We start from the raw sequence: 25,433 nt of genomic DNA, 5'->3' as shown, positions 1-25,433 counted from the left end.
CTCCTTAAATCTTTATCAGCCCACACCTTAGTGGGAGCTAAGTGATACTTAGCAGAGAGCAAAGATTTTTGGGAATGGTACATAATGGTCCTGAAGCCGTGGGTTGATAGTAAAAAGAGGTGCAGAAATTAGAAGTAGGAAAACACCAAAGATGTAGCCCGGCAATAAGGAATGAAGGGAGGGAGGGAGAAGCGAGGGAAGGAATTGGAACAAAACTTGAAATCTATTATTCACCTTGGAAAAGTCACAATCTCTTAAAGCCTCAGTTGTTCCATCTGTAAAATGGGGGTGATAAAAATCTGACTTCCTCACAGACACTTTAATAACAGATGTAATAGCAGTTTAATGTGCCATGTAAACTGTACAGCATGATGCAATATATGGTATGGTTTTTTACTTGGCATTATCTGCCTGTAATCAGTGCCACTTATGCATTCTGTGATATAAACATTACTCTTACAAAGACTCTCAACAGCATCAAAATGTAGGCCCATGAATCGTATCTACCTTTTTTAGTCTGGAAGCATTTCTGATATTTTTAACCTGAGAAACCAATTCACAATTTTTAACAGTCTTTGTGTGCCTACAAGCTCAGAAAACTTACTGTCTGCTCTCAGGACTAGAGTTCTGTAAAACCTCTGTTTAAACAAGGACTCTTTTAAGTCCTGTTTCAGTCTGGTGCCTTTGGTCAAGGTGGAAACTAAAATTGAAAACAGATAGATATTTTACATTTAAATGGGTTTAACATAAATGTGCATTAAGCCATTTCATGGACTATTGCACAAATATCTTTTGCAAACTTGACACACGTGAGCACATATACAGTAACCATTAATGCCTTCCAGAGAAATAAGGTGCAGACTCAAAATTTTAAGCAGCTACCTCGAGTCCTCTCACTCCAAAAAAAAACGTAATGGCTTTAAGGGAACTGCTCTAATAATATCATGGCATCTGCAATGGCTGCCCAGAGCAGAGCAGAACAGAGTGTATGTCACGTAAGTCAATTTAACAAGAAATAAGCTTCCCCCTGGAGAATCTAAACTCCCTAGCCTCCCACAAAGAAAACTGAATTTTGGAGGTCACACCTTGGGTAGGTTACCAGAGGGAGAAGCTTAACATCCTTTTTGTCTTCCGCTCTGGGAGGTCAATGCTCTTCTAACAACAAATTGCTACCAAAGGTCTGCTTCCCCCCACCCCCCAAATTATAACGAGTCCTTGTAGTCCCCTAGGAAATGGCAAACGATTGTGACACTTAAGATGCCAGGGACCACGCCGGATGCAATCATGTTCAAACATCAAGTTTTGAACCGCGCAGTGAGTAGGGTCGATACTGGGGGCGGGGGATGGAGAGGAGCGGAGAGCTGGTGAGACTGTGATGGGGGTCAGAGTGAGTCAGACAGACCCACAGATAGAGTTTTAGGCTAAAATTGACTGTTTAGCCAAATGTAAATCAACCGAACTGCTGTTACCGGAGAGAACAGTAGGTCGCCAAGTCAAGCCCAGACGAAGCCCTGGCTGGGTGGGTGGACGGCTCCCTTGCCGAGTCGCTCGGGTGGGTGGTCGGAGGGCCTGGCGCGTTCTCGCAATGACTGGAGGCGCCCCAGCCCACTGCACCTTGGGCAGCGGCTCTGGGCGGGCGCAGCCAGGCCACCACCGCCGCCCACCCCCCCGCGTGCCCCGCAGCAACATGTGGGGCGCTGCCACTCCGCCGCCCAGGAACTCCCTCAGGCTGGAGTTCCTGGTGGACGCACGCCTGGCCCTGGGGAGGTGCTGAATTACTCTGGGGAAAGGTTCCTCCAGCGTTGAACTTGGTAGCTCGTGACATTTCCATCCCACCCCCTGCGCGCCAGCGCTACACTCACGCACACACACGCCCCTCTGGACCTGCCCAGGCTGCGCGCAGTGCCGGCTGCCCACTCCGAGGCAAAACACCGGAGCAGGATGCAGAGGCGAGGACGCCAGCTCCGCTCGCCCCGGGGGCTGTCCAAACACTGGGTAGTTCCAGGGACTCAGCCCAGGCCCCGCAGGAGTTCGGGCCGCTGGCACCAACCCAGTCTCCTTTTGTGCTCTCCTGGGAAGCCCGCCTCTACTCACCCCGGCTGCGCGCGGATTCCGGCCGCCAGCGGCAGCCCGCTGCCCCATCCCACGAACACTGCGGCGCCCCCAGAGTGTGCAATGCGGAGCCCCGCCAGCGCGCGCCGGAGCTGGGGAGTGCGGGAGGGAGCGAGGGAGCTAGAAGGAGCGGGGGGAGGACGCGGCGGGCGAGGGAGGGGGGCGGTGGGGGGCGCGCGCGCCACTCCCACTCGCGCCGGGCGCTCGCCGCCGCCTGCAGCCGCGGCCGGCCAGCCCGGCCTCGCGGGCCGCGGGACCAATCAGCGCGCGCGGGGGGAGCCGAGCCCTCCGCGGGGCGCGCTCATTGGCCCGGCGCGCACGACCCAACTCCGGGAGAGTAGGCCTGAGCGCCAAGTCTGCAAACTCTGGTCCGCTGGAGCGGACCGCCCGGCTCCAGGTGGGGCGCCTGGCTCCGCGCTCGGGCCAGGGTGAGTCAGCCGAGTCCGGCGGGGAACGGGGGGGATCTGAGACCTGCCCTTGAAGCTCGTTCCCAGCGAGCGTTCAAAACGCGCAGTGTTTGCTCAGGTTGCTGCGATTCCTTCCTGTGAGCGACCCCCTGCGCCGCTCGCCTCACCTCGGCTAACAGCCGAGTGATGGAAAGCCTGGCAGTGTGAAATGGCCCCGGTCACATCCCACACTCCGCCACCCCCAGGGCCGCGCGAAACTCGCGCACTTAAGAACAGCAGCTGAAAAGCAGGGCAAGCTCGGAAGCCGGGGCAGACCCGGATCACCTGGCGTTTGCAACAGGAGGCTCAGACTGCGGGGCAGACGATGGAGCGGGGAGAGCCCGGGAGGCAGGGCGTCGTGAGCAAGTGAGAATCTGGATGTGGGTTTCTGGTGGGCATAATTCTCCCACCCTCTGCCATACCCTTCCCCCAAGTAAAGTCCCCCTCCCCACCCCCAACCTCTCAGGAAGAATTGAGTTTTCTCTTCCTTGTTTTAAATTATATTTGACACTTTTGGACTTTTCAATCCAGAGCCTCAGAGTGGAAGAGGAGCATGGCCCTACCCTCCTCCCCTCTGAGCATCGCCACGCCTGGCGATGAGCGGGTTCACCCGGAAAAGTCCTCGGGAAGGTCTGGAGGGAGGAAGGACTCTGCGGATGCGCCCGGGAGGCCGGCTGCCCCACCTCCGCCCGGATCTGGTCTGCAGGGCTACCTTCTCGAGGACCGCCCGCCCCAGTGGCTCTGTTTGTCCGTCTTTGAGGCCCCTCTCTCTCCTCCTTGGACTTGCTCTTCTTCGAGCTTCTTTTCAGACAGGCCTCCTCTGAGTCTTCCTGCCTCTGCTCTTCCTCATAATCTATTCCCTCTCAATGTAAAAATATCCTTATTATTTTTTCTTTTTTTAAGCTCCTTCCCATTCCCTCTGTTTGGAAGGGCCTCTGATAACGTATTTTTGATTAACAGCTCCTGAACCTCAGCAAGTTTTTTTCTTCCTCAGTTTATGTACACAGGTTTACACGAGCTCAGGGTTCAAGTGGGCAAAAATAATTAGCACTCCTTGAGAACATTTGAACACGGGAGGTGATCCCTGTGGAGCTGTCTTCCTGCAGGGCTCAGCATGTTAAATGAATTGAACACGAATTAATCGAACTGAACTTGGAAATGCCCCTCAGTGACTGGGCAGGTTACCTCTGCGAGTTAGAATCTGGTACTGATAAGGGAATGTCCTGAGTGTCAGTGCTGCCACTTATTTCGTTTCCGGGGGAGAAATTCGTCCTTCCAAAGTTCCCATCCATGTTCCTAGTTCACTTTATTTTTTTAAAAATTAGCTCAGCTCATAGTTTAGTCTAAACTTAAGATTTGGGTTCAAAATGCAGTTCAATATATTAATGCAGTTCGTGAGACTGAGTTCCTGGTGGAGATAGCATCCTTAGGATTTCTTTTCAAAAATGTGTTTTCAAACAATGATAGATATGCACTGGGAATTTCAGCAGTAGTTATCTCTGTGTGCTGGGATCATAGATGAGTTTTTGTTTTCATCTTTATACTTTATGTATTTTCTAAAGAACATGTAATACTTATTAATCAGGAAAAAATATTTTAAATATGTTAACTCCCAACATATAATACTCCTCAGGCATCAGAGGAGTTAAAGTATTAAATACTCCATCTTTACCCTTCGAATCTTATCAATCACCAAGTCACATAGACTGTCTCCTAGAATAGCTTTCAGATCTGTCCCTCCTCAACATCTCTACTGCCACTGCCATACTCTTATCATCTCTTACCCAGGCTTCAGCAACAGCCTTAACTGCTCCGCTATTCAGTCAGCCACCATGCTGCCATCTCTCTTTAAGAATGACAAAGCTGATCATGTCCCTTAAAAGCTTAAAATCCTTCAGTCCCCACAACTGCATTGCTATGAGGTTCAAACCTAGCCAGGCTGACCCCAGCCTTCCCAGCCTGACCCCAGCCTTCCATGTTGGCCTCATTTCCTTCTCCAACACTTCCTTAGGCAGGATGATCCTGCCCCACTGCAACTTTTTGTCCTTCCCACACATGTTATGTGACTTCACATGTCCATGGCTAAGACTGTATAGTGCTGGAATGCTGCCCTTCACTTCCTCCTCAGCCCTACCCCCACTCCCACCAGGAAGTTCCTAGCTCTGCTTCAAGGCTCTCTTCAAATAGCACCTTTTTATGAAGTCTTCAAAACTGACAGGGGCAGGATTAGCAACTCCTCTTCTCTGTACTTCAATAGCAAGCACTTTATTTATTCAATGACTATTAATCCAACTCCTATTATGTGCTAGCCACAATGAAGAAAACATATATCATATTTATGTTCCTGGAGCACCCATGAGAGAGACAAACATTAAATCAAGTCACACAAATAAATAATGGCAAACTGAGATAAGTGTGATGAAACCACTAAATGTGCAAAAAGAAGCAAGGTTTACCTTGAACATATGCCAACTATAGTTCTCAACACACTGTGTTACAATCTGTTGATTTATTTATCCAAAGTTCTGTCTCCCATCATATTCATCTGTGTACCCACATCTAGAACACAGTGCCTGGTTCTTAGTAGGCGCTCAGTAAAATTTTTGACGTAAATAAATGGGTGAATAAATGAATGAGTATTTGAAACACCTATGAAGTATTTTATTTCATGTATTTACATGCTGCTACTACTGTACAAAATCCAAAAGACTTTAGTTCTTTGTTTTAAAAATTAGTATCATTGATCCTTGTCTCATGTTTCATAATTCTAAATTGGTTCTTCCAGCATAAATTATCTGATTTTTTCTTGTTTAATATCACATTTAGAAGATATAACTATTGTACTATCTGTATAATCTATTGTTGCTAGGAGGAATTTATTCTTTTGTTGTTTATAAATTGGGCTTCTAACTATAAAAATCCAATTTTAAGATAGAAAGCTAAAAGATACAAAGCACAATCCATAAAAGAATAAATAAATTGGACTTCGTTGAAATTAAAAACATTTGCTCTGCAAACACTATTGAGAGAATGAACAGATAAACACAGACTGGGAGAAAATATTTGCAAATCATATGTCTAACACAGGACTTGTAGCCAATATATATAAAGAACTCTCAAAACTCAACAATAAGAAAACAAACAACCAAATTTTTTCAATGAGGAAAAGATTTGAACAGACATTTTGCCAAAGAAGACACAGGTGACAAATAGCACATGAAAAGATGCTCAATATCATCAGTCATTAGTGAAATACTAATTAAAACCACAATGAGATACTAATATACACTTAATAAAATGGCTAAAAAAAACCCTGATAATACCAAATACTGATGAGGTTGCAGAACAACTGGAACTCTCATACATTGCTGGTGGGACTCTAAAAGTATGGCCACTCTAAAAGTAGTTTTACAGCTTTTATAAAGTTCAGTAGACACTTACCCATCTGACCCAATATTCCCACTCTAAATATTTACCCAAGTAAAATGAAACACCTATATTCACACAAAAACCTGTAAACAAATATTTATAGAAATTTTATCACTAAAATCTTGAAACAACCCAAAAGTCCCCCAACTGAGGAATAGATAAACAAATTGCAGTGCATCCATAGAATGGAATACTACTAAGTAATGAAAAGGAACAGGCTGTGGATACAAACATTATTTCACTTGGCACAATGCACTGCGATATGTGATGCTAAGTGAAGGAAAACAGACTCAAGCTAAATGCATCCACTGGTTACGAATGGCGAAGCAGCAAGATAAAAGGACTGGAGGTTTTTCTTGATGATGGAGCCAAGGTTTGAGGTCTGGATGATCTATATTTACATGAGGCAATTGTTTAGACCATTGTTATTTCAAGTTTCCTGTCACACAGAGCTAAGGCTCGTTTTACCTAATATAATGAGTGCATGCGTTAATCAATTAATGAAGATCCCACTAAATGCAGTCTTCGTGGAAGAAGAAACTGTAACTATCTTATTCACTGAAATATCGTTAATGCCTCATACAATGCCAGTACACAGAGTGGGTACTCAATAAATGTTAGTGAAATGAATAAACAGATAAGAATGAAGATAAAGTTGGGATTTTACAGGAAAGTAGCAAAATTTTCCATTCAGATGAGTGTTTTCCCCTTCAAAGTACCTACGTTGGCACATTACATTTTTCATTCCAGTGATGCTGCTCCTATTTCAAAATATATTCCCTTTCCCCTCTCTGCTTATTAAAATATTGCTCTTTCTTTAAGTAAAATTGTTTCCCTTAAATAAATTATTCACTTTCTTTCTTTCTCTCGATGAGCAAACAATAAATTTAATGTCTTAACATTTTACTCATTTTTCAATATCCAAGTAGTGTCTAATTTATCTTCTTTTCTTCTATAACGAATATCAGGTTTATATAACAGGCACGCAGTAAAGATAAAAATCCAGGTTTTATGCAAAGCTCAAGAGATTTTGGCTCAAAAAACCATCATATTTCCAGATGTATCACTAAAAGTAATTTTCATTTATTGGACACTGATGGTTGACATTAAGCTCTTGAAATATCCTTAAAATATTTCTACTCTAACCAGTTTGCACAGTCAAGTGACTTTTAAAAAATCATTTACAACTAAGCTGCTATTATGGAATTTATTATAAGAACTCAATTTTCTCTACCAGTTTTTCTACTAGGAAACAGTAATCCTGGCTGCCAGCAGAGCCCCCTCAGTTGCTTTAAGACATCAATCAGTTTTATACCTTGTTTCTAACAGGCAGCACTTTTTGTGTAAACACAGAAACCACTCTACATGGAACTGACATTGTAATTCTTCACATAAATAAGGTTGTCTCCTAATGACCATCTGACAATGAAAATATTGGAAGTTAAGGAGAGGAAGTCGAGGGAGATGGGCTGATATATGTAAGCTAAATAGGATATTGCAAAGAATACATCCAAAAAGGTCTAAAAGTTTCATTACCTTTATTTTTCCCAGTTTCTATCACCGTACCTGAGCTAATCAAGTACTGGTTGAATTTTCGCCTCTGATCTTATCTCTGTACCCAGGGCCAGGAAAAGTGAAATAGGCAGGTAAGATTTCAAGAGATTGGGTTTCCATCATCCCATCAACTTCCCTCATCCCCATTGTGATGTCTATATTTCCACAATCAGAGCAAATTTCCTTAGCCAAATGGCAAAGAGGGTTTATCTTGAATTGAGTACTAATCTGAACGTGGTAATGGCTGCCTGGAACACTGTGCTGACAAGGATCAGGAGGCCAATCTAATGGATGGATTAGCAAACCTTTGGTGAAAGAAAGCAAGTATAATTTCATACTAGACATGTGCAGATTGAGGTGGTTATAGAACATTCAGATAAATTTACCCAGTAGTTGGATATGCAGGTCCAAAGCTCAATAGAGATATAAATTTTTGAGACTTAACTGTAAAGTTTAAACCTTCATCATTCTGCGCTTGTGCTCCTCCCCACCAACTAGCAGACATTGTGAACCAATCAAGTGCAAGTGCATGTTCCTTCTGAGCCCTCCCTTGGCCTCAGCACCCTTCTGAGTTCGCTGCTGCTCATAGCTACCACCAATAGATAGTTGCTGGAACGAGAGATGAGAAGCAATTTCATCACGAATTGTAGGATTAATCCAGGTGTAGCACTCTGTGGGTCAGTACAACAGAACAGTAACTAGGAAGTTGTTTATGCCAGCGAAAGCATTATTCAAATGACTGACCATGTTGTCTAGGTTGGGTAAAGAAAGAAAAAATCAAGGAGGTACTTAAAAATAATTTCTTTTTCCTCATCAATCCCAAGAATTGAAACCAACATAATTCCTGGTCCTTGAGTTAACCAATTCTCCGACCAGGTGTACTTTTCTCTCCCCGTGTTAAATATTACTGAGACCAAATAAAAACAGCCTAGCTCTTTGCTCCCGGGAATACCTGCTCCTGGAAAATAAGACTGTGAGCCTATTAAACTGCTTGCATTTCAAGGCTAACAACTTCTCATCAAGTGAGTACTTCAAGACTCTTACCTCACTGTGCCTTCCAGAAGTATTATGTCATAAATTCTGCCCGTTCCAACCAGTCCCTTCTTTTCAAGACTTGGCTTGAAATCCCAGCCTAGGCTCTAAAAACTTCATAAATACCTGTGGAAATAAATGAAGGGAACCCAGATGAGCTCAGAGGCTATTTATTCAGAGCTTGCTATAGCAAGAAAGTCAGCCACCATCACTTGCATTTGGCAGAGACTAAGTACAGGTAAAGTTTGATAGTTAAAAAAAAAAGGAAGGCTTCAGGTATGCTCTGATTGGAAGTTGTCATGGAGAAGCTAAGGTGAGCTAACTAGAATCAGGGCATCCTATGTGTTTGGTTGGAGGAGTATATCTGGCTTTCTCTGGTTGGTCCTGAGTTGAGGGTGGCAAAGTTAGGGGAGCTGGCAGTCATTGACCAAGTCCTGACCAATTTGGGCCAATTGCTGCAGAGGTCTGTGCCGGGTCTGGCTGTCCCACCTCGGGAGATTCTTGAATGTCACAGACTCTTGGGGCCCAGGTGCCTGGACCCAGCAGCCAGTCCTTCCTCTTTGGTGGAGAGACATAAGGCACTCTTCCAAATCTAACACAAAAATGCTCCTTTGCCAACATTCTCTATGACTGGTATACTGGGCAAATGTAGAGGTGTCATGGGACTGACCCTGTAAAAGAACAGAGAATAATCAAGTCTGGAAGTGTGCAAGCTCCCTGGAATTCTGTGTTAAAAGAATAGCAGTGAGTTTTGCTGACAGAACAAATTCATTCATTTACTAAATATCTATTGAACAAAAGGTACGTACTAGAAGCTGGAAAGACAGTGATGAGCAAAATAAAAACAGAGCTGATGTCATGTTTCATTGAGCTTTCAGTATAGTGAGGGACAAAGTCATTGATCAAATAATCTAACAAATGAATATGAAATATGAGAGCATCAACAGGGGAATCTGGGAGGTTTCAGAAGGTATACTTGAGGGATTAAATACCAAACTTACTTTATTGTAGAAGTTGCAGTGCAGAAGGTATTCATAACAAGACATTTAAAACTCATCAAAAAAGCATTAGTAGATCTCTGCTTCCAGCTAAGATAGAAAAACAGAGACTGAATTTACCATCCCACTGGAAACAACCAAAAAATGGACAATATCTGTATAAAACAATTATTTGCAAGATACTGAACATCAGACAACAGAGGACATTGACCCTTGAGGGACAGGAAACATTAACCACAATATATTTACTTATTTTCTAGGTTTCTCACTGTTGGGAATGGGAGTTACAAATATGGAAAGAGGAAAGAATGGAATGGACTCTGAGGAAATTTATTAGAATTTAAGGTGTTGATATGAACTCATTTTTAAAGTTAGATAGTTATAGAAAAAATGTATATATGTAAAAGGTATATATATATCATATACATGTACAGTTGTATGTTTCTTTTTATATGTAGGTATAGATACAGACATACATGTCAATATAGATATAGGCTTTTTCCTCTAGCTCTGTTCACTGGGAGGGCCTAGAAGCAATCGCATCCCAGTACAGTGAGCACACCTAGCACCAGATCTTGGTTTCTAAATTTCATTCTGCACAAAAGTTCCCAGGTCTCCTTAGAGAAATGGCTGATTCCTGGGCTGGGGCATGGAAAGTACAAGATGAACCTGCAGCATCCTGTTTTGGTAGAAAGTACAGAAAGGCTCAAAGAATAAGAGGGACATGTCAAAAGGACACAGCAGCCAGCTTAACGGGCCTACCACTAGCCAAATCTGGGACAATTTGAACACTAAAATAAATAATAATAGCAAGAGGTTATAACCAGTTGAATAAAATAAGAATAAATAGTAAGTAATAATATATATCTAACTCGATGCAAATAATAAAATAATTAATAACAATAAGTAAGGAAGTCTTAGTTCAAGCCTCCAACTCTCCCACCTTGAAGTTGTGCAAGTAATTTAACTTCTATGAACTTTAATTTCTTCCCCTATAAAGTGGTGCTAATAACAGTGCCTACACCACAGGGTGGTTGTAAGGATTTAATGAGATAATAGATGTGAGAAGTGCTTTGGAATCAAATCACCAAAACATACATGTTTACGTGTTATTCCTGGGACTTGTACACAAGAACAGCTTACAGTAGTGTGCTAAGAGAGAGTGGGCTGCTGCCAGAGTGCTTCACCATAGCCCTGGAGAGAGAAGCCCTACAGTGGGCATGTGTGTGTGCACACACTGGTAGTGGGATTGGGGATTGCCCTGCCTCAGAAGCAACAATCATAATGAAGAACCCTGCCAGGAGCTTTTGCTACTTCTGTGGAAGAGTCTCTAGAAATGAGGGGACAGACCCCATTTTCCAGGAAGTATGCTCCAGGAACGGTTATGTGTGAGGCTTTTGGAAGTGGGAGAGGGTAAAGAGCAGGGCCTATAAGATGATCAAAGACTGGGCTTGTGTGCACTGCAAGCTCTCCTTGTGCCACTTCCAAATCACCAAGGATCCCAGGTGTGACAGTTCATTTCATCTTTGCTAACCCTGAAGACAAGCAGGGAACTTAGTTTAAAAGACTTGGGTACTTGAGGTGGGGTGGGTCTTCTCTGCTATTGCCAGTTTCTACACTGCTTAATGACAGCCAGGTGTGTCTCTAGCGATCAACATGGGGTGGGGGTGGGAGTGTCCCACTAGCCTTGTCTCATCTAGAGCCCCCACAATGTGTGTGTGTGTTGGGGGGGGTGTAGAATATGGATAGGACCACCGCATAACTAGTAATTCCCAGAAAAAATCATAGAGCTTTGATGGTTGTATATAAAATTCCTTACTAAAGGATCAGGTAGCTCACTAGTGAGTTAGTATGGGAAGTTGGAAATTTCACTTAATCAATCCTGGTCTCACATATGGAAATACTTTAAGCTTTAGCCTTTTAAGTGATATGACCCCTATGGATTTCTTCTTTATCTCTCTCTTTAATACCACTCTTTCCCTGAAGCCCCTTAGGAGGAGGAGGTTCAATTCATAGAATCCTTGTTGTACCCAGCAAACCTGAGGGCCTTGGCCTTCTGACAGTAGCTCATTGAGGCTCTCTTTGGTTCAGTCACTGCAGGTTCCTGCTAAAGTAGAATTCTCTAAAGTTTAAAAACATGACTCCAATGCAAACAAAAAATGAATATGTGTCATGGGGCAGGACTGTGTTGACTGTGTGTGTGGACCTGTGGGTGGTGGGGCTTGTCAGCTGCAGAAGACTTGTGCTTCTCAAAGACCCACATAGGGAGTTTGCCCCACCTTCCAAAGCCTGAAACAATTGGGCGCTCCCGTGCCTGAGGCCAGCCCCACCCAGCTGCAATCCTCAGAGAGCTGACAAGAGACCTAAAGGCTGGAGGCTTATAGCAGTTGTAAGCCCCTGAGCCTAACAACCTGCCACGCTGGGGGCCTACTCACTTAAAAGAAACACTGCAACAGGAATGTGCTATTAGAACTTGCAGCCGACTGTGCTGGGGCTCCCCACACCCCACAAGTTGTTGTGGGCCCTAAAGAGACTGAAGGGCCCACAACAACTACAAGCACCTGAGCATTACAACAGCTGGCCAGGAGCATAGCTCAGCCTCCCTGGGCGCCTACAGGGAGAACAACCACACCACAACAGAAGGACACACATAGCCCACATAGGGGTCATTCAGAACTGGAAGTTCCCTGGAACATTCAGAACTGAGGAAAGCACACTGCCAGGCCTCCTAAGACATCACTTATATAAAGTCACCTCTCCAAGAGCAGGAGACGTGGCTGACCTACCTAATACATAGACACAAGCACAGGGAAAGAGGCAAAATGAGGAGGCAAAAGAATACATTCCAAGTAAGGGAACAGGACAAAACCCCAGAAAAGGAACTAAGGGAAACAGAAATGAGCAACCTGCCAAACAGAGAGTTCAAACAAAGAGTGTTAAGGATGCTCACTGATCTTGGGAGAAGAATGGATGAACTCAGTGAGAATGTCAACAAAGAAATGGAAGATATGAAAAAGAACCAATCAGAAATGAAGAATACAATACTGGAAATGAGAAATTCACCAGAGGGACTCAAAAGCAGAGTAGAGGATACAGAAGAACAGATCTGCGAGCTGGACAGAAGACTAGAAGAAATCACCCAAGCTGAACAGGTAAAAGAATGAAAAAGAGTGAGGACAGTCTAAGGGACCTCTGGGACAACATCAAGCACACTAACATCCGTGTTATAGGTGTCCCAGAAGGAGAAGAGCGAGACAAAGGGGCAGAGAATCTATTTGAACAAATAATGGATGAAAACTTCCCTAACCTAAGGAAGGAAACAGACATCCAGGTACAGGAATCACAGAGAGCACCAAACAAGATAAACCCAAAGAGGCTCACACCAAGACACATCATAATTAAAATGTCCAGAATTAAAGATAAAGAGAGAATCCTAAAAGCCACAAGAGAAAGACAAGTTACATACAAAGGAAACCCCATAAGGCTATCAGCTGACTTCTCAACAGAAACCTTACAGGCTAGAAGTGAGTGGCACGATATATTTAAAGTGCTAAAATGAAAAAACCTACAGCCAAGAATACTCTACCTGGCAAGGTTATCATTCAAAATGGAAGGAGATATAAAAAGTTTCCCAGACAAGTTAAAATTAAAGGAGTTTGTCACCAAGAAACCAGTACTACAAGAAATGCTAAAGAGACTTATTTAAGGAGAAAAGAAAAGACCACAAATAGGAAAAATTATCTATTTCCATGATATGAGGGTAATGGATACAAATTCACAAAAAAGAGGTTAGATATGATATCAAAAACATAAATTGTGGGAGGAAGGGAGTTAAAGAGTAGAGCTTTCAGACAGAGGTCAAACTAAAGAGACCATCAATTCTGTATATGGACCCCATGGTAATCACAAACCAGAAACCTATAATAAATACACAAAAAAACTAAGAGAAAGGAACCCAAACATAATACTAAAGAAAGCCATCAAACCACAAGGGAAGAGAGTAAGAGAAGAAGAAAGGAACAGAGAAGGACTACTAAAACACTGAGAAAAAGAAAAGTTAAAAAATGGCAGTAAGTACATACTTATCAATAGCTACTTTAAACACCAATGGACAAAATGCCGCAATTAAAAGGCAAAGGGTGCCTGACTAGATAAAAAAACAAGACCCATATATATACTGCATACAAGAGACACACTTCAGGCCTAAAGACACTCACAAACTGAAAGTGAAGGGATGGAAAAAGATACTCCACGCAAATGGCAATGAAAAGAAAGTTGGGGTAGCAATACTCATATCAAACAAAATAGACTTTAAAACAAAAAGTGTAAAAAGAGACAAAGAAGGGTGTTACATAATGATCAAGGGAACAATCCAACAACAGGATATAACACTTGTAAATATCTATGCACCCAACATAGGAGCACCTAAATATATAAAGCAATTATTAACAGACATAAAAACAGAAATAGACAGTAATACAATAATAGTAGGGGACTTTAACACTCCACTTACACCAATGGATAGATCATCCAAACAGAAGATCAACAAGGAAACACTGGCCTTAAATGACACACTAGAACAGATGGACCTAGCAGATATATACAGAACATTCCATCCAAAAACCGAAGAAAAAATACCTGGAGACAAATGAAACAAAATACAACATGCCAGAATTTATGTGATACAGTGAAAGCAGTTCTAAGAGGGAAGTTTATAGCAACACAGGCCTATCTCAACAAATAAGAAAAATCTCAAATAAACAAAGTAATAATGCACCTGAGGGACCTGGAAAAAGAACAAACAAAACCAGTAGAAGAAGGGAAATAATAAAAATCAGAGCAGAAATAAATGAAATAGAGACTAAAAAAAAATAGAAAAATTAATAAAACCAAGAGCTGGTTCTTTGAAAAGATAAACAAAATTGACAAACCTTTAGCTAGACTCACCCAGAAAAAAAGAGAGAAGGCTCCAATAAATAAAATCAGAAATGAAAGAGGAGAAGTTACAACGGACACCTCAGATTATAAAAGATTATAAGAGAATACTATGAAAAACTATATGCCAACAAATTGGACAATCTGGAAGAAATGGATAAATTCTTAGAATCCTACAACCTTCCAAAACTGGATCAAGAAGAAATAGAGAATTTTCATAGACCAATCACCAGTAAGGAGATCGAAACAGTAATCAAAAACCTCCCCAAAAATAGAAATCCAGGACCAGACAGTTTGCCTGGTGAATTCTAACCAAACACTCAAAGAAGACTTAATACCTATCCTTCTCAAACTCTTCCAAAAAATTGAGGATGGAGGGCTCCCTAACTCATTCTACAAAGCCAACATTACCCTGATACCAAAACCAGACAAAGACAACACAAAAAAAGAAAATTACAGGCCAATATCACTGATGAACATCGATGCAAAAATCCTCAACAAAATACTAGCAAATCGCATACAACAATACATTAAAAAAGATTGTACACCATGATCAGGTGGGATTTATTCCAGGGATGCAGGGATGGTTCAACATTCGCAAATCAATCAACGTGATACACCACATTAATAAAATGAAGAATAAAAATCACATGATCATCTCAATAGATGCAGAGAAAGCATTTGACAAGATACAGCATCCATTTATGTTAAAAACTCTGAATAAAATGGGTATAGAAGGAAAGTACCACAACATAATAAAGGCCATATATGACAAACCCACAGCTAATATCACCCTCAATGGTAAAAAACTGAAAGCTATCCCTCTAAGAACAGGAACCAGACAAGGATGCCCACTCTCACCACTCCTGTTTAACATAGTATTGGAAGTCCTAACCAGAGCAATCAGGAAGGAAAAGAAATAAAAGGGATCCAAATTGGAAAGGAAGAAGTGAAACTGTCACTATTTGCAGATGACATGATTTTATATATAGAAAACCCCAAAGAATCCACCAAAAAGTTTTAGAAGTAGTAAACGAATACAGTAAAGTTGCAGGATACAAAATCAACGTACAAAAATCAGTTGCATTTCTATACACTAACAATGAAGTAGCAGAAAGAGAAATTAAGAATACAATCCCATTTACAATTGCAACAAAAAGAATGAAATACCTAGGAACAAACTTAACCAAAAAAGTGAAAGATCTGTACACTGAAAACTATAAAACATTTCTGAAAGAAATTGAAGAAGACACAAAGAATTGAAAGATATTCCATGCTCTCGGATTGGAAAAATCAACATAAGATGTCCATACTTCCTAAAGCAATCTATAGATTCAATGCAATATCTATCAAAGTTCCAACAACACTTTTCATAGAAATAGAACAAAGAATCCTAAAATTCATATGGAACAACAAAAGATCCTGAATAGCTAAAGGAATCCTGAGAAAAAAGAACAAAGCTGGAGGTATCACACTCCCTGATTTCAAAATATACTACAAAGCTATAGTAACCAAAACAGCATGGTACTGGCACAAAAACAGACACACAGATCAATGGAATAGAATCGAAAGCCCAGAAATAAACCCACACATCTACAGACAGTTAATCTTCAACAAAGGAACCAAGAGCATACAATGGAGAAAGGAAAGTCTTTTCAACAAATGGTCTTGGGAAAACTGGACAGCCACATGAGAAAAAATGAAAGTAGACCATTACCTTACACCATACACAAAAATTAACTCAAAAAGGATTAAAGACTTGAATGTAAGACCTGAAACTATGAAACTTCTAGAAGAAAACATAGGCAGTACGCTCTTCGTCATCGGTCTTAGCAACATATTTTCAAGCACCATGTCTGACCTGACAAGAGAAACAATAGAAAAAATAAACAAATGGGACTGCGTCAAACTAAAAAGCTTCTGCACAGCAAAGGAAACCATCAACAAAATGAAAAGACAACCTAACAATTGGGAGAAGATATTTGCAAACCATACATCTGATAAGGGGTTGATCTCCAAAATATATAAAGAACACATGCATCTCAACAACAAAAAAACTAACAACCCAATTAAAAAATGGGCTAAAGACCTGAACAGACATTTCTCCAAAGAAGAATTACAGATGGCCAACAGGCAGATGAAAAGATGTTCAACATCATTAACCATCAGGAAAATGAAAATCAAAACTACAATGAGATATCACCTCATGCCTATCAGAATGGCTATCATTAATAAGACAGGAAACAACAAGTGTTGGAGAGGATGTGGAGAAAAGGGAACTCTCATACACTGCTGGTGGGAGTGCAAACTGGCGCAGCCACTATGGAAAACAGTATGGAGATTCCTCAAAAAATTAAGGATAGAACTACCATACGATCCAGCTATTCCAATGCTGGGTATCTATCCAAAGAATGTGAAAACACCAATTCGTAAAGATATGTGCATCTCTGTGTTCATTGCAGGTTATTCACAATAACCAAGACTTGGAAGCAACCTAAGTGTCCATCAAGGGACGAATGGATAAAGAAGATGTGGTATATATACACAATGGAATACTACTCAGCCATAAGAAATGATGAAATCCAGCCATTTGTGACAACATGGATGGACATTGAGGGTATTAGGCAGAGTGAAATAAGACAGAGGGAGAAGGTCAAATACAGTATGATCCCACTCATTAAGTAGTAGATAATAACAACAACAAACAAACACATAGAGACAGAGATTGGCTTGGTGGTTACCAGAGGGGAAGGGGGAAGGGAGGAGGGTGAAGGGATAATTCAGCACATGTGTGTGGAGATGGATTGTAATTAGTATTTGGGTGGTGAACATGAGAACATGATGTAATCCATGCAGAAATAGAAGTATAATGATGTACACCTGAAATTTATACAATGTTACAAACCAATGTTACCGCAATAAACAACAACAAAAAAAGAATACGTGTCAAAGATCTTACTCAACTCATCAGCTAATAAGGAAGAAATAAGATACTAAAGGTAACCCAAAGAGCATTTGAGAAGTGGGAGTGTGTGTGTGTGCTTGTGTGCACACACAATTTAATAAAGAAATATTGGGATAAGATTTTTGGGTACAAAACTGGTTCATAAAACATAAACTTAAGGGCTATTGGTTCCACTAACAGAAATTATTGTTATTTCCACCAGACAAAAATCTACAAGTGAACATGGGATCTTTAATCAATAATAAACACTAATTGCAACTAAGTACATTTCCCTAGATAATCTTTGGGTGGTGGTTTTGCTCCGTGTGGCACTGAAAGTATGGGCTGCCCACATTTTTCCCTTATTTCCAAGTTTTAGATAATTTTCGTGATATTTCTTAGGAGAAGGAGATGTGCAGCAGTCCTGTGAGTCCTGGGAAAAATGGGTGTTTTGGTGCAGTCCAGTCTTCTTACCAGAGAGAGTTGCAGTCCTAGGTCATTCACCAAAGTCAGCACAACTCACCAAGGTGAGGTTACCTTTTCTCAGAAAGAACACATTCTTAGAACTAGGGTTTAGACCAAGTTTTGCCTAAATCTAAGGGGCAGGTAAGAGCCAAGAAACTGGTGTTTGAACTTGTTTTTAAAATTATACTTTGGGAAGAATATAGAGAAAAACAAACTGCTTACTTCATCAATTTGCCTAGGTCACCCAAAGCGTTAAACAAATATTTTTACAAACCCAAATAGGGTTTGTAAAACCCTAATGATCTTGAAATGAAGCAACTTAAAGGAAAAAAAAAGAGAATTCACATTCTAAGGACATACTAAAAAATATTAAAGTGGCAGACCGATAAAAATAACCATGATGAGCCTAGAAAAATCCAGAAATTAAAACATCAATTCTTGGAAAAATGACAAGTTGACTATGTTATCTTAAAAGCTCTTCAAATAAGTCACTGTACAGGGACCCAAGACTAGGTCCAGAGATCAATGGAGCAAAGTAGCAGATATTCCAGGTCTTTCTAGGAGAGCATTCATTTTTCTGAACAGATGAAAATCCTTTGAACAGTGCCTACTGTTTCCCTCACTTTTTTTCTTGCAATATATGTGAAAATAAGTCAAAAACAGAGCAGGGCAAAGCATGATAGCTTGTCCTTGCTGCTCTTGGTATCAGCAGGGGCAAATGGAAGGAGGGCTGGCAGCTGGAATCATCTGAAGGCCTGCTCACTCCACTCCATGGCTGCCCTCTGTGACCTCAGTTGGTCTATAACACCTACACCTGCAGGGCTGCTTGGCCTCTTCACAGCATGGTGGCTGACTACCAATGGTGAGCGTCCCAAGAGAGAGCCAGGTGGAAGTCCTTTGTGACATATTGTCTTTGTGACCTAGCTTCAGAAGTCATGCAGCATCACTTTTGCCAAAATTTACTGGTTCAAGGCAAACCCGTATATTCCACTGTTTGATGGGAGAAGTGTCAAAGAATTTGAGAACATGTTTTAAAACCACCAGAATAATGATGCCTTGTTGTTAATCTTTTTTCATTTTTTATATTATACTATGTTTTGTAACAGTGGTTGTAGTAATGAGAGCTCAACCTGGAAACTCATGTTTTTCAGTTTGGGGAAATTTTATTGATTTGAAATTTTCCTGTTCTCTATTTTCTATGTTATTTCTTTACGGTATGCCTACTAGATTTTGGTAAATCTATCCCCTAATTTTCATATCTCTTCTTTCCTATTTTCTCTCTCCCTCTCTGTTCTAGCTTCAGGGAAATTTCCTCGACTTGATCTCCTAATCCTTGCATCATATTTTAAAATTTCTGCTAACTTCTTTTTCATTTCTAAGAGCTCTTTTTAGTCATCTGTTCTGATTTTATGGTAGCCTGTTTTTGTTACACAGATACAATATTTCTCATTTCTCAAAGAATATTTATTAATTTAGCTTTTTATTATAAAAAATTCATACCTATGCAAACTTCGAATAATATGCTGAACCTCTCTCCCTACACGGATCACTTCGCTTCCCTGAAGAGCTAACAGGTAAGTAAAGACTGCGATGCTGAAAAGAAGGGGTTAAATGAAAATCTGTGTTCTGAAGCTGAAAGCTCAGCCCTTGTTCCCACTCAGATGTCAGAAGCCTAACCACCGGGTTACCCCATATTGGATTCCTAGGGCTTCCAAAACAAAGTCCCACAAGTTGGGTGGCTTAAAACAACAGAAATGTATTCTCTCAAAGTTCTGGAGGGTAGGAGTCCAAAATTAAGGCATCCTTCTGGAGGGCTCTGAGGAAGTCTGTTCCATGCCTCTCTTCTAACTTCTGGTGGTTGCCAGCAATCCTTGCCATTCCTTGCCTTGTAGATGGTCACTCCCATCTCTGCCTCCATCATCACATGGTGTTCTCCCTGTGGGTCTTCTATCTCCTCTGTTTTCTCTTCTTAGAAGGACAGCATACCAGTCATTGGATTAGGGCCCACCCTAATCCAGTATGGCCTCATCATAACTAATTACAAAAACCCTATTTCCAAATTCTATAAGGTCACTTTCTAGGGTTCTGGAGGTCAGGACTTTGACATATCTTTTTTCAGGACACAGTTCAACCCATAACACTCTGCACTGTAGGACATCGGGCAGTGGACTTCGCTGAACTCTTCCAAACCCCTTGTTTTTCCCATGTCAAGCAGCATTGCCTTTCAGGTCTTCCCTTTTTAAAATCTAAATCTTCTGGCAAACATATTCAACAGTACTCTTTTCTATAACTGCTCTCACACATGTTAATATATTTCACCTTTGAGTACTCACTTGAAAAAAAACATTAAAGCATTTCCTAGTAGTCCACCCCTAACTCGCATGTGTCTTTAAAATCTGCCAATCCATTTTAAGTCCATTTTATAGGGATTTAGGAATGTAGTAACTTTCTAGTTTGTCTTTATAAGTCTCAGTTGAAACTTGAAAGGAAACCTGAGTATAAGGATAACCTTTCAATTACTTAGCAAATTACGTTTTTCTTAAATATCCCTTGTTTTCTCACACAGACACATGGACACACAAGTCTTATCATGGATTTCCTTAACTATAGTCTTTGCCACTGTAAGCCAGGAATTGCACGTGTGTGCATATGTGGTGGCAGTGGTGGCCTCACACAGATTTCACATCCCTTTCCCCATTTTATAATTAAAATGCAGCTACCATTGAAAGGCTATTTGAAAATAGCCTTTCAAATATGAGCCAAATTTCTACTATTGTTTTGTGAGTGAGCCCTGGGTCTATTGGGAAGTGCTGGGTGGCTAAAGTGCTTGACTATATTTCTTCTGCAGATGTCACATCTTGTCACCAGCCACCCCCACTTCGGTGAGAACACTCTGCAGGCATCTGTTCCCTTTGAGTAAATGCCACTCTCCAAAGAGCTTTTCTACAGGACAAAACATGCTTCGCACAAAGTCCATTCCTGATTCAATGAGGAGGCACAAAGAGCTTTCTTCTCAGAGGTAAATAAATCATCTAACGTGTAGAGGATACAAAGTTTTGCGTTATTTTCCCTCTGGCTGCCTCTTATCAAAGCAAAGATTCTTATTGCCGAGTCATTAACAACTGATGGTGTGCCTTAGTTAATTTACTGGAGTGAAAAAAAAAGAGAACAAATAAGTATTTTGGTAGACAGACACAGGAACCTTTCCATGCAACCAAGTAGAAAAGCCTGGAAAGAGATGTAATTTTCTGTATTTCTTTACTCTTTGCCTGGGGCAGTGCAGCCCCTGTCTTTGAACAAGGTCAGGTGCATTGTGCAAGCCCACGGTTTGAAGAGCATTGAAAGATTCCTGGAGGGGGTGTATCCCCAGTAACAAATGGCTATGTGGGGGAGGAGAAGGGACCCCACACAGGCTGCCTCTTTATCTCCCCAAAGTAGAGGCCCTGCAGGCTCTTAACTAGCTGGGCTGGGTTAACACCTGCTCTGAGAAAGAATGTACTGCTCTCTGGTCACAGGTAGCTGACTTCCTGATGGGCAGGGCTGGAGGCCCTTTTCATGGGGAATGTTTCTCTGTCCCTATCACTGGGAAATGGAGACTAGACAACTGCACAATGTTTTCTAAGATGAAAGGTCAGTAGGCACGTTCAAAGCACGTAGCAAGAAAAAGCCTGAAAATGTCAAATATGTACATATTTGTATATTGTATGGAGCAATCCATTTTTGTATTTCAACATTACGTTTGGATATAGAAATATTTTTATTGAGTGTCATAGTGTGCTTGATGGAGGAATTAAGGAAATTTGAGATGGGTAGAGTAAATCAATCTGATAATTGATATTTATTGAAGCTTTCTGTGTGTGGCTACCAGAGAATGTGTCATTTGGGGAATACTTTAATGATAAGTCATGGTTCCTGCTTTAAGCAGTTAGCAGATTATCTTGGAGAATAGGACATGCACACACATAACATTTCTAACAAATCAATAAGTACCAACTTGTATAACATACCACAAGTATTAATAGAAGACATAAATGCTCAGGCTCCGTCAAGTAGAGGAATAAATAGGAGTCAGTCATGGTAGAGGATGTGGATCTTACTCCAGAGACTTGGGGTTGGGAGAAATGTCATTTATTTATCATTTTCAAATTAATTAATTCAGATTTTTATTATGATCGAAAGACAGTGAGTTCACTTTTCTGCTCTGAACACACAGCAATGACAGATGAAATATTTAAAAGGCAGGAAGAGAGAGACGAAGGAAGAAAGGGAGGAAGGAGAGAAGAAAACCAGAAAGACCCAACTAGGCTCCAGTACAAGATATAATCTCTGAGGACCAGACACAAAAGGAGAACGTAAATTGTGGGTTGTCTGGGCTCTGGAAGTAGACAGCAGTGACTGCGAGATTGGTCCCTGTGCGACAAGGAGTTCTAAACATGAATGAGACTTGGAGCAGAGCCAGGCTTCCTGTTTGATGCCAGAGGCAGAGAGGGCCCTCCACTCTACTGGGACTATGGCTTCAGATGAAGCTGTGAGCCTGGGGAGACAAAGGACAAACACCAAGTGTTACTCCCAGGAACTGAGCCAACTGCCTACACCCTGCCACCCTCAAAGGCCCCTGGGGGCAGTACATCTCACGCTGCTTCTACTTCAGGAGCAGAAGGGCTGGGCTAGGTAGAGACATCCACCAAACCGTCAAGGAGGGAAAAGTTTGGACGGGATACTCGAAACGAGCCTGCAAACCAAAGTTCCAAAACACAGGAAGAAGGACCTATTTCTCAAAGGACAGCCAAGAAACAGAAGACTTGGAAGAATAATTCACTCCCAGTGAAATTCATTTTAGAGAATAATCTGAAAAGATTCAGCATAAATTTGTTGAGGTTGTTCAAAAAGATAAATAAAGGTGTTTATGATTAAAGAAATAAATCTTGGGACAGAAATAGGCAGAAATGAAATGGAAATGAAACAAATTATATCACATCCTGAGTTCTCACTTTGCTAGAAGTGCTGGGATTCCAACCTTGGTGATAATCTGACTCCTTCACCTACTGAGGAAGAGACAATAACTCTCTGAAGCTTCTATAACATTATAAGATGAATAGAAGATCTCTATCGGTAGTCCATCCTAGTAATTGCTAATATGCTCATTTTCCATGCTCAATGGTCCCCCATGAGTTACAGGGGGCAGGGATCTCGCTGAAGCTGAGAACCCTCCTGTCTAGGGCTGAACATTCTTGGCTTGCATCCCCTCAGAAGTCATATCACTGAACAGAATGCCACCGAGGAAGACGGCACTGGTCCCACCACTCTTTGGACATTTCTATCACTTCTGTGTTTAAAATGCACAGGTTCTCAGGCTCTACCTAGAAGTGTTGATTGTGAGTCAGGACTTAGAAATTAGTGTTTCTAACAAGCCCCCTTATGATTCCTATGCTGCTGGCCCAGCATTTGGTAAACATTGATATTGTTTACAGTCCTCATTTTTCAAGTGATGAAATCAGGCAGGACCAGAGAGAACAACACTTGCCCAGCTCACACAGCTGTTGCCAGAATAAAACCCAATACTTTCTTCTGCTTATTTTAGGTTTAATTTCCTTTTCCTTTTCTACTTTCTTAGGTACACCCTGACATCATTGATTTAAGACCTTTCTTCTGCTCTAATATAGAGGCTTAGTGCTATAAATTTCCTCCTAAGTACTGCCTTAGTGAAATCCCACAAATTCTAATACGTTGTGTTTTCATTTTCCTTCAGGTCAAACTATTTTCTAATTTCCCTTTTGAATTCTTCATTGACCCATGGGTGATATAGAAGTGTGTTATTTATTTTCAAATATTTAGAGATTGTCCAGATATCATCCTGTTATTGATTTCTATTTTAATTCCTTTGTGGTCAGAGAACACACGTGTATGACTTGAATCTTTTCTAATTTATTGAGACTTCTTTTATGGCCCAGAATATGGTCTATCTTGGCAAATGTTCTGTGTGCCTTTGAGAAGAATGCATACTCTGCTGTAGAAGGGTGGACGGTTCTATAAATGTCAATCAGGTCAAGTGGGTTGGAAGTAGTGTTCAAGTTTTCTTGCTGATTTTCCGCCTATTTGATCTATCAAGTATTGAGAGAAGGGTGGTGAAATCTGCAACCATAATTATAAGTTGGTCTATTTCTCCTTGCAGTTCTGTCAGTTTTGTCTTTATATATTTTGGAGCTCTGTTATTAGGTGTATAAATATTTAGGATTGATATATTCACTTGTTGAATTGACTCTTTTATCATTATGAAATGGACTTTTTTTTAATCCCTTGTAATATTCTTGTGTTGAGATCTACTTTGTCTAATATTAATAGAGCCAGTCCAGTTTTCTTTTAATTAACATTAACATGGCATATCTTTTCCTACCCTTTTCCTTTTAACCTATTTGTGTCATTATATTTAAAGTGGTCTTCTTACAGAGAAGTTGGGTCTTGCTTGTTTTATCCAATCTGATCATCTCTACTTTTTAATTGGAATGTTTAGTTGATTTTTACTTAAGGTGGATTATTGATATGGCTGGGTTTAAAACCTACCATCTTACTTTTTTTTTTTCCCTGCCTTCTCTTGGATCATTTTTTATGATCCCACTTTATCTCCCCCTTTCATTTATTTAGATATATCTCTGTTTCATTTTTTAGATGTTTCTTTAGGGTTTATAGTATGCATCTTTAACTTGTCAGAGTCTACTTTGAATTATATAATATCAGTTCACGTATAAGAACCTAAACAGGAGGCGGAGTCAAGATGGCAGCGTAAGCAGACTCGGAACTCACCTCCTCCCGTGGACACAGTCAATTTACAACTACTCGTGGAAAAATTACCCCTGAGACAGAACTGAAAATTGGATAAGAGGAACTCCTGCAACAAGGGACAATCCTAACTGAGGTGGAAGAGGCAGAGACTCCCTTCTGGAGAGGAAAAACGCCGCCTTCACAAGCCGCCAGCTTCACGGCCTCCGGGAGCAGCGCACAGGTACGCAGCCCTCCCTGGAGGCGTGGGGCCCTGAGCCGGGAGCACCCCCGCTGTGGGCATTTTGTGAACCCAGCACAATCGAGACCAGCGGCATAATATCTGACCTTGCCTGCGACTAAAGCATTGGGGAGCACCCCCAGAAAACCCGGTTCACAAAGAAACTAAAACTGGCTCTTAAAGGGCCCACGCGCAAACTCACCCGTTTCAGGAAGCATCCTAAAATCACCAGAAAGAAAGGTGCACAGTGCTTTGGTGACAAGAGACTCACCTAATAGGCCCTGAGTGCATCTCAGTGAGGGGTGAGACCTCTCCAGGGACTGGGACATTGGCGGCGGCCATTGTTGTGGCCTGGTGTGAGCGTGCTGACACAGACGCCATTGGAGTTCTCCCTGAGGCCTGGTAGCCCAGGGTCTGACCCACCCGCTAGAGCACCGATTTAATCCAGCTCAGCCAGGGCAGGCAGCCCACCCTAGAGACTGGCCCCACCCAACAACAAGCCCTCAGGCAACTTGTGGGCC

At 41.5% G+C, this 25,433-nt stretch overlaps 1 protein-coding gene across 4 annotated transcripts in view; it reads right to left on the bottom strand.

The window, feature by feature from the left end:
* Window positions 1-2,280, bottom strand: part of LYPD6 (LY6/PLAUR domain containing 6) — a 121,081-nt gene extending 118,801 nt beyond the window's left edge. For all 4 annotated transcript variants that reach the window (XM_087435177.1, XM_087435179.1, XM_087435178.1 and 1 more), the window contains exon 1: window positions 2,095-2,280. The gene's annotated coding sequence lies outside the window, so the exon portion shown is untranslated. The remainder of the gene's footprint in view (window positions 1-2,094) is intronic.
* Between the last annotated feature and the right edge of the window lie 23,153 nt (window positions 2,281-25,433).

The sequence above is a fragment of the Ceratotherium simum genome, chromosome 9, assembly GCF_057802395.1.
Source record: "Ceratotherium simum simum isolate JZ-2026a chromosome 9, ASM5780239v1, whole genome shotgun sequence".
Taxonomy (NCBI): Eukaryota; Metazoa; Chordata; class Mammalia; order Perissodactyla; family Rhinocerotidae; genus Ceratotherium; species Ceratotherium simum.
This window is presented reverse-complemented; position numbering and strand designations above follow the sequence as displayed.